Raw genomic sequence first — 10,571 nt, 5'->3', positions numbered from 1 at the left:
GTACTTTCCCATACAGTAAAGTACTTTCCCATACAGTAAAGTACTTTCCCATACAGTAAAGTACTTTCCCATACAGTAAAGTACTTTTCCATACAGTAAAGTACTTTTCCATACAGTAAAGTATACACAATATGTGGTGTGTGTGTGTAGTTTATGCAATATATTTATAGGAAAGGAAGTTAACAGCTTTTTCTGATAAACACATCGAAATAAATGCCCCTGCCCCTCTCTCTCTCACACACATTTATAGGCCTAACTCTACCTGGTCACTTGGCCAGTTGGCCATAAACAGCCTAATCTCTTGCAAATCACATTCCACCATCTTTAAAAAAAAAAAAAAAAGAAAAACAGATACAACATGCACATAGTGTAGGCCCGAGATACACTAAAAAGACGAGATGGTCATGTGTATGACTGGAACATGTTTGAGACTAAATAAGGAGTGTGCATAAATATGTCAATGCAGCCGTAGATGCCCAAGCACTATTTCTGACGAATAAATAGAAGTGACAGCCTTCATTCATGGACTACGTTGATCACTAAGGCAACGAAAATATTAAATGTGCTTAAAACAAGACCAGCATCAACAATATACTGTGCAAGACTGGAAGTGGAGTTAACTGTTGTCATTTTGATATCTGAGACGAAGAGATGACATCATTATCAAACTCAACAACAGAAGCATGGGAAAGTAAACACGATGGAGAGAGAGAGAGAGAGAGTATAGTTAGGTTTTATAGACGATCGCAATTTTGCAAACGAAACGTTCACGAATGAATGAAAATTAGGTTTTATTCAATGAAGATTATTCAAAGATGTTTTTTTTATAAAATGAATAGGATGAAAAAAAAAAAATTTCACAACACAATTACGTAAACTCTTATAATAGATACAATTAACAATTTCGCTATAACTGAAGAAACAGCTGGAATGTGTGGACGTGACTGTGTGCACGCGCGCATGTGCAAACACATATGTATATCTATTATGGATGCAAATATATCTATATATACACCCACAAACATGATTATAATTATATATTATGTACACATACATACATATATGTATACATGCATATATATTTATATATACATATATATATATATATATATATATATATATATATATATATATATATATATATACATACACATACATAAATACATATGTATATTTACACACACACGCATACACACATATTTATTCAATATGATGCTTTTAAAAAGTGCATAATGTTTATACAGCGTAGATTTATAGTATCGATATGGAGGCAACTTTATGTTGGAAATATGAGCAGAGGACATTCAATTATATATGTCCTGTAGGTTTATATGAGTGATTGTGTGTGTGTGTGTGTGTGTGTGTGTGTGTGTAGTGAGGAGAGGAGGTAAGCGATGTTACGAAGGCCGAATGACAACTCATAATTTATTAACGTTGTCACACAAGCATGCACACACACACACGCATGCATGTGTGCATTACGTAAGAGTTAATCCTTCCAATCACCACACCTTGACTACGATGATGATGATGATAAAGGGAAGAGAGAATCAGATGGTGGTGTTTTGATCACCATGGTAACGAAGTAACGCAATTTTAGCAGCAGCAAGAAGAACAGCAGAGAACATATGGAAAGGGAGTGTGCAACGAAATCGTCAAGATAAGCACACACAGATTTATACACACATCTACACACCACTACATTAAGAGAGAGAATGGAGAGAGAGAGAGAAAGAGAGAGAGAGAGAATGGGAGAGAGAGAGAATGGGAGAGCTTTAGGGACACAACATATTAAGTTTACAATGTCGTTGTTCGACTCTGCTGCACACTACACCAAGTAAAAGAAGGGGATGGTCATGAGTGGAATGCCTTTCATCCTAAGTCTGTGCAATCTGTCCTTACACGGAGTGGAGAGTTGACCACCAATAACAACAGATACAAGAGGAAAATACAATTTGCATGGTTCACTTTGAATATCGCCAAACGTGGTCACTCACCACAAAAACAATAACAACCAGACCAGCGAGACTCACACCCCACTGCTTTAAATGGTCAATGAACTCACTACGAAATGTTGACCGATAAAGATTTTGTACATTGGACAATGTAATGCTGATGTGCATTTAGATCGATGGAATGGTCCTGAATCAACAACCATCATATTCAAGCACGAGAAATTTAGCTGAGATTATTGCAGCACAAAATAAACAGGGAATTAGAGAATATCTAAATTCTAAATCTATGAATAGTTGTAGAACTGATAATATGTATAGTGAAATCAACGTTATTGATAATCATTTGGAACAAGGTTTAAATTCTATAACTGATCAAAACGCTGACAATATAGCAAGTCTTTTACCTTCTATTAATAGTAATTCTAATAATCATAATAATTATCATCCAACCATAATGCCTATTTTGAGTGTAGCAACATTGTTTTTGGAGAAATAACCAAAACATGTCGGAATTTGCGTTTAACTCCATAGCACCTGTCAGAGTCCCAGTTATGGATTAACTAGCATATGTAATGACAATTCATTTGAATGCATTGAGACAAAAAACCTCTTGGTTGGTGTTAGAGCATGCAGTAAACCCACCAGGAGTGAGGGACCCTAACTGTTGTCATAAGAACCTTCTGGGAAAGGGACACTGATGTAAAATCTCCAATTCCACATGATTACTGGTCACTAGGTACTAATCGCTGAGTCTCAGAGAGTGGTATTTCTCTTGCACAAGCATTTCTCATGGTAATTCAGTAAATATAGATTCTCTTTATGATGACTTCATTGATCATTCTACTCACTGTAAGTTATATGGCATTGGAAGAGTGGCAACATGTGTAGACCTAACCAGCTGGAAGCACACAGTAAGTTACATTTGTGACCATGCAGGTCAGCAACAAGACTGAACAGTTGTCTGAGAGGTCATGGACAGAGCGTCAGAAATGCTACTGACAACAAGGAAGCACAAGCAGACAGCAGTCATCTGTGAAGATGGAGCAATCACCACACACACACATACACAGTGGTTGGGAGTGATAACATCTCGTCAGGTTCATAGAAGCGTTGAAGAAATCAGTAACACAAAAGCAATATGTTGTGATTATCTTTAGCGTCTCCAAAGATTATTATCTTCAACAAAATCAGATCAAGCTCTTTTGACTTGTCTAAAATAGCAGCTAAATATTTCTCACCATACAATATGATTTTAGACACTCTGTCTGGAAAAAAAAAACAGACAGGCTGATCATGACAGGAATGCCTTCAAGTTCACCAAATCCAATATGAATCAGTCAATGGGAAGGAGTGTTTGCTCTACCTGCCAAAAACAACAGCCAAATCTCCCTCATATCACACCTTCCCCATCTCAGTTCAAGATATATCAGGAATGGCAAAATTAAAAATCACAACCCAGATAAATTGTGTTTAACACCCACTTTGTCTCATAAAAATGAAAGATATATATTTAAACAGGACCCATTATTTGCATTCATTTGAAAGTAAAATAAAGCTGGTTTGTCAAATAAATGAGAGAAAGAGAGAGACTGCAGGAAAGAAGATGGATGGGAAGTTTAGGCATCCAGCTGTTGCTGTCAATATCAGAGTGAACGCTGGAATTTGATAACATATGCAGCCAGTAAAGGAGGCGACAGATGCGAGGACAGTTTATAAGAATTGTATGGGGACAGATGCAGATTTCAAATGAAATGAGAAAAAAGATAGTATACACAAAAGTAGAACCATCCACGTAAGGCTGTGGCTTTTAATCTGACAAATACCGGATACCCAACGAAAATATCAGAGAAATTTGTTTCCATTGAAAGCACTCTTTGTTAATAAGAAAATTAAAGAGTTTTGCATCCATGAGTTTTCTTTCTTCCCCATAGACAATGATGGACATATTTAAAAACCAGTCTCTGCACACTGAGAATGGGACCCATTCATTCACTCGTGGCATCCTCACCATTTTCACCCACTTTTCAACAAATTTCGCATATGGAGGCACTTCATGCTCCTTCGCCAATTTCATCTCAGCACAAGACAACTGCGTTTCCTTCTTCTGCTTTTCTTTTCATTTTGCTTTATCAAAGGATGATGTGTATAGAGACAATATAGAGTCCATTTAGAATCGATCTTAAAATATTAGTGGTCCTTAATTTTAATGAACGTGCATTGAAGAAAGTGAACATCTGAATCTGGTTACAGTTTAAACTCAAAACAATGAAGTACCACATTGATATGTCTCGACATAAGCACACCAATGCATTTGCCTAAGTGACAGTCTGGATAAGCTAGGGTTTGCAGAAAAAGAAATCAAGCAGCCAATTTGCACATTGCAAATACAATCAATAAGTGGAACAGTAAAAATTTGCAAGACTTTTGTCACGCTTAAAATGTGAATTTGTTTTTATCTACATCCAAACAATGGAGCTTTGTATCTTTGTTTAAAATGAGCTCCTTTCTCAGAGGAAGGATTCAAATAATGATGAGAAAACAAAACAAAAAAACCCACAAGACAACATAGATAAAGCCAGAACATTTTTTTTTTCCAAATAAAACTATAAGCATGAAACAGAGTAGATACATATAGCTTTCCAGCTGTTTTGAATGCAAGATTTATATTGATATAAATCTCATATCAATAAAAAACAGATTTGCATTTGTGTATATGATACAAATGTCACTACCATGTTTGTATTATAAACACACATACACACAAACATTATACATCTGTATATCTATCTATCTATCTATATATATATATGTACATATATATATATGCATATATATATGTACACACATACATAGAGAGACAGACAGATAGAAAGAGAGAGAGAGAGAAAGGCATGGTGAGCAAATGATAGATGCAATATCTAACTTGGAAAGTGCTTTTGAGTCATTTTGTACCTTCTATCAATTATGTATGTGTGAGCTAATAAATATATATAGATATACACACACAGACATATATACAAACATAAACAAACATACATTGCATACACCCATACTATCCAGTAGCATTGGACAGTTTTGACAATCTCCCCTTGTCACAAGAGCGACAGATGGGGGTGAAAATAGAAAGATTCCTATGACACAAGGCTGGAGTTGAGGTAAGTATGGAGAAGAGAGGCACTGGCAGTGCCTCAGATTAGTACATGTGTCATACTTGTAAATATATTTGCAACAGTTTGCAAAGGACGCGAGTTATACAGAATAACAGCATTGATTTAACTGGTGTTACACACAATTCGCAAAATAAGATTTTATGAATATATCAGTCAATTGTTCATAAGTTCAAAAAAAGCAAACTCCAAAAAATCTGAGACTATGTGCCTCCGCCTAGCAGGTCTGATGAGTTGCCAATATTGCTAAGAGCATAACAGGTGCGAAACCTATGGTAACTGTCTGGCCAGCCATAACTAACTGTAATGCATATGTGTGTTAGGGGGAGGGGACTAGTACAACACAAAGAGCCTGGTATGTCTGTTGAGAGAGAAAGAAATACAGGTATATCAAATACCATACAACATATATCTTTGATTTATTAAAATTATCTACACTTCTAGAATACATACATACATTCATTCATTCATACATACATACATACATACACACATACATACTTACATACATATATACATATAAAATTAATATAAACAGCAGGTTGCAATGTTTCACCAAAAAGGAGAATTATTATTGTTACTAAATGTGACTAGGATGTTAAGAAACACCTATATTGCTAGAAAAAAAAGTTTAAAATGTTCTACTGCTGCATCGATACACATGAATGAAAACATACACTAATAGGGGCCCCAATTGTCTGAAAAATTCTCAATCAGCATTTTTTGGACAATTCAGGTCCCTGTTAGTGTGTTTTCATTCATGTGTGTTAACTACAGCATCAGAGCATTTTAGCTTGTATTTCTAGCAATGTAGGTGTTTAACATCCTAGTCACATTTAGTGATATATATATATATATATATATATATATATACACATGTATATACTCATATATCTGTCAATAGAACCCACTCTATTGACAGATATACGAGTACACCTTTTCTCTGAGTTATGGTCACTTGGACAACTCGCACGCGTGTATATGTGTGTGTGTGTGTGTGTCTGTGTGTGTATATATATATATATATATATGAAATGATTGAAGATTTTTCTTAGAGGAATGAGGAGCTAAAGAACTGGGAAGTTGTTATTTTCTGGCCACTTTCAACCATCAATAATAATCGATAACATGCTGTCTGATAAAAAAGGGTGGAAAAATAGAAAGAATTGAAGACATCTTACTGGGTTGTCAGGTTGACCGCAAAGAAGCAAAAAACTTCCAGGATGGCAAGTCCTTGTGGATCTCCATCAGCCTGGTCTGCGAGACTATGTTTATTGGTGTATATAATATGAGAGGGCTAAGGAAGTTGTGGTTGTACATGTATAACTATGTGACATCAACGTGTATATAGGTGTGTGCACATGAGTTTATGTATGTAGATGTGTGTGTATAACTATGTGGCTAGCGTTAATCCAGATTTGTGTATGTGTGTATATATCTGTGATTCATGTGTGATTATGTAGTTGGCATCAATGTGCTATTGTGTGTATGCATATGTGTATGGGATTTTTCGTATGTGTATATACGTGCATGCCAATATGGGTTTATGTTGGACTATGTTAATGTAGATTTGTATGTACACGTATGTGAGTGCGTATGTGTGTACGTGTACATGTGACTATGTAAACGGCATCACTGCTTCTACGTGGGTAGGTGACGTCAACATGTATGCGTGTGTGTGTGTGCGAGAGAGAGAGAGTAATTTTGTTTGCGTGTCGGTGGGTGGTTATGTGCGTTTGTGTCTATTGTATCTGTGTGTATGATGACCGTATAACATGCATATGCTGTGTGATTACGGATGCCACCCGTCTGTGTGTGTCTCGAGTGTCCATATAGACGTGAATGCGAATGACTATGTACAGGGTGTGAGTGGTGTTTGTAGATTTGATGTAAAATTATATACGCAACAAGCTATGCATGCTGCAGGTGTCTGCATGCGTGTTTGTGGCTGTGAGTAAGAGCATAGACAGTTTTTTCAGCCCCAAGAATACGGAAAGCCAATGGAGCAGACAGCAGGCGTTTTGTGAGTGCCGTGAAAACGAAGTTGGTTCTTCTGGTCGAAAATCGGTTTTGCAGCTTGGTTGAATGGAAACGACAGCAACAGTGAGCAGTGGGAGGAAGGGGAGGAGGAGGGGGGAAAGAAGAAAGACAAGGGAGAAGCACCAAGAAGATGAGTGAGGAAAAAAAAGAAGGAAGGGAAAAACCACGGGAGGAGAAGGAGTAGGAAGGAGGTGAAGTACCAGAGGAGGAGAATGAGAAGAATAAGAAACGGTGGGAGGAGTTATGGAAACGGTGGTTTCGATCTTCAGCACTCGACGATGCAAGTGGAAAAATATATAAGGAAGAACTCGAACGTTCTGGGGGTTTGCGAGAGATGCGAAGGTAATATTGTGGCGGTGGCGGTGGAGTGTGTCAATGGTAACGTTGGTGATAAAGATAAATATGGTGGAGGTGGTGTTGATGGCAGTGTTGACACTAATAAAAATAACAGTAGTACTGTTTAGTATCAGCATTATTGGTAGCAATATCGCTAGAATTTGAAGTGGTAGTTTTAACAGACATTTGTGGTAGCAAAAGAGGTAATAGGTAACGTTGGTGAGAAAGACAGTAATGGTGGTGGTGGTGGTTGTTTTGTCCCAGATCAGCCCTGAAGGAGCAAACTTACAATCGAGGGTCTTCGAGCATGATCTCACCCCAGTCTTTTATACGTGAAAAGTGTATATAGGGTATACGATACAATAATGTATTGTTCCTTTGTTTTAAAGACAGAAAGGTGTAAGTGAAGAGAGATCTGTCTGCCATTTCTAGCAAAGTCCAGTGATGATACATGCTTTACAATGCGACAGGTTATATAGGACCATTTATTTGTGAACCTACGTAGGAGAAATACAAACATTTCTCTGTAGATTGGAAAAAATTAGGAACAACCTTAGACGATTTTCGAACCTTATCGGGGTTCTCGTCAGGTGTCTACATCACTTAACTAATCCCAGGGGGACTACAAATTTGTATATTATAAGTGTTTGATACTTTTTTTTAATAATCAACACCCTGTCAACGATGTATGTGTGTTTGTGTGTGTACAGAGAGAAGTGAGAGAAGGAATGGATTGGAAATTGGTTTGGATAAACCTCGTTTTATAAATTATACTCAGATAAAAAGAAATGTAGAAAGAGAAGGCAGCGATAAGAAAAGATTGGACTTCGAGCAAAATGAGGAAGGAAAAAGAAAGGATATACCCCTTTATATACATACATACGTACACACATACATACAGAGTACATATGTAGGAGTAATTTACACATGTTCATACATTCATATATTATACACACATATATTTATACCATACGCCTACCTATATAAACATGGGTGTTGTGATACAAATGCGTGTATTTTTCAGAAGCACAGATATTACACGTTATATAAATACACATAGGGAAGAAAATTTACCAACACAGATTTACATGTGTCTGTTGGAACGTAAGTAAACATAAAAATATGCAGAAACATACATTTATAAACACATGTATAAACATGTACTACGTTGGGACGTAACCGCACTATAGACACAAACATATATTTGCATGTACACATATATAATACATAATATAATAAACAGCATATTCAAATATATAAATGAGTTTATATCTGATGGGACTTCAGTGCACATAAACACAAATATATGTTATATATATATATATATATATATATATATATGTATGTATATATATATATAAGAGAACACATACACATACTGATATGTACATATGCATGTAATGTATTTGTAACGTAACTGCACACATACACAAAACATATACGTACACATTATGTCATATAATGAATATATAATATATGCAAGAACAAATACGAATACACACACGTCCATATACATGTGTTGTGTTTGTTGGGACATAATCCTACACATATGTTAAATAATACACCGATGATAGAACATGTACAACATGCACATATGTTGTGTTCTAAAGCATAGCTGAGTGGAATATACTTTGCTAAAGGAATCAAATGAAATTGAAAAATGCCTATTGCTTTCACCAGATGGTTATAAAAACAAACCTACTATTTCTGCATCATTTATATTTTCCAACAAATTCTATCAGCTGACCTTCTTGGAGTTTGTTTTTTTTTTTAATTAAAGACCACTTGAGTGAGTTTTTGTTTATTCATTGCATTGATAATCTTAGTTTAGCTCGTTATCTGTGTGAGATCCTAACACACACGTTTGTATCATTAGATTGTGTGTACTCAAATGTGCCGAATACACACATACACACACACATGTATATAGATATGCATTTTAGGTTTTGGTAGGGGATAAGGTATTTCCAGACAAACACACAACCAGAGTTCTGGGCTATGAACACTATAGACACATGTGGTGGCTCTCAATCATGTTCCAGGTTACAGTTATTTCTCCCTTTTGACTTTAATTGTCTGGCCATGTGAAAAAAATTGACCACATTGAAAAGCTGAAACAATCAGCATGGATGAATTCCCTGAAAAGAGAGATGAACAGGCTAAGGGAAAATGTTGGATAACTGGACTGCAAGGACAATAGAAAGTTCACACACCACCAGCTACAACTCTATTGTAAATTATCCAGGCTCTACAGGGACTGTTGGCAAGAAACACTGAAGAGTAAACTAATTGTCTTTAAACATGAGCTGTGAGCAGTGGGAAACTTTGTTACAGAAGAGAACCAACACAGAGAACAATCAACAACAAGTTTGCACTGAATCTGCAGGCATTATACTACTCCATGAATAGCCAGACAGTTAAAGTAAAAAATGCCCCTTCCCAGGGCCATTTGGAATCATTCTGGGGAAGTATCTGGAATGTAAACAAACATCACAACCCTAATGTAAGGTGGTTAAGTGAACTATGGCATGAGTACTGGGCAAACATCTCTCCTCAAACACACAGCATCAAGAGTGAAATTCTCTGAATAGTTATTACAAAACTATCAAAGAGAAAATCAGCAGGGAGACTTCAAAGTCAGTTGTTGGTACAAAAGGTGCGCATTGTATGTGATCCTTGTTAGCCTGTTTGAAAGAACACTCAATGCTGAACCTGATGTTCAAGTTGGAACTTAGCTATCCACTGAAAATGATCAGCAGTAATTAGTTTCTGCATGCTATTTGTTTTCTCACTGAAATTTGAAATGAATTGTCCAAAGTAACTGATTAGTCCAAGAAAGGATCACAGTTCCTCGGCATTTTTCAGCTGATTTAATGCCCTGATTCTGTGAGTTCTTTTGCAGGTTTAACTCCTTCTGCTGATATTACACAGCCTAAAAGTGTGATGCTCGAAGTCTTTTGAACTACAGTTTTCTTTGTTGACATTGACTTGTTTCTCGTGTAATCTTCTGAGGATGGCATTTAAATGTTTATTCATTATATATATATATATATATATATATATATATATATAT

General features: G+C 36.1%; 1 protein-coding gene across 3 annotated transcripts in view; it reads right to left on the bottom strand.

Moving 5' to 3' along the window:
• LOC106880422 (transmembrane protein 184B) overlaps positions 1–10,571 on the bottom strand; it is an 81,866-nt gene that overhangs the window by 54,749 nt on the left and 16,546 nt on the right. Inside the window, exon 1 of one of the 3 annotated variants that reach the window (XM_014930337.2) lies at positions 6,304–7,232. The exons of the other annotated variants lie outside the window; for them this stretch is intronic. The gene's annotated coding sequence lies outside the window, so the exon portion shown is untranslated. Of the gene's footprint in view, positions 1–6,303; positions 7,233–10,571 lie in introns of those variants that run through there. 3 annotated transcript variants of the gene reach the window in all.

The sequence above is a fragment of the Octopus bimaculoides genome, chromosome 22 (genome assembly GCF_001194135.2).
Source record: "Octopus bimaculoides isolate UCB-OBI-ISO-001 chromosome 22, ASM119413v2, whole genome shotgun sequence".
In the NCBI taxonomy this organism is placed as follows: domain Eukaryota; kingdom Metazoa; phylum Mollusca; class Cephalopoda; order Octopoda; family Octopodidae; genus Octopus; species Octopus bimaculoides.
The sequence above is the reverse complement of the archived record's forward strand: the minus strand, read 5'-3'. Positions and strand labels throughout refer to the sequence as shown.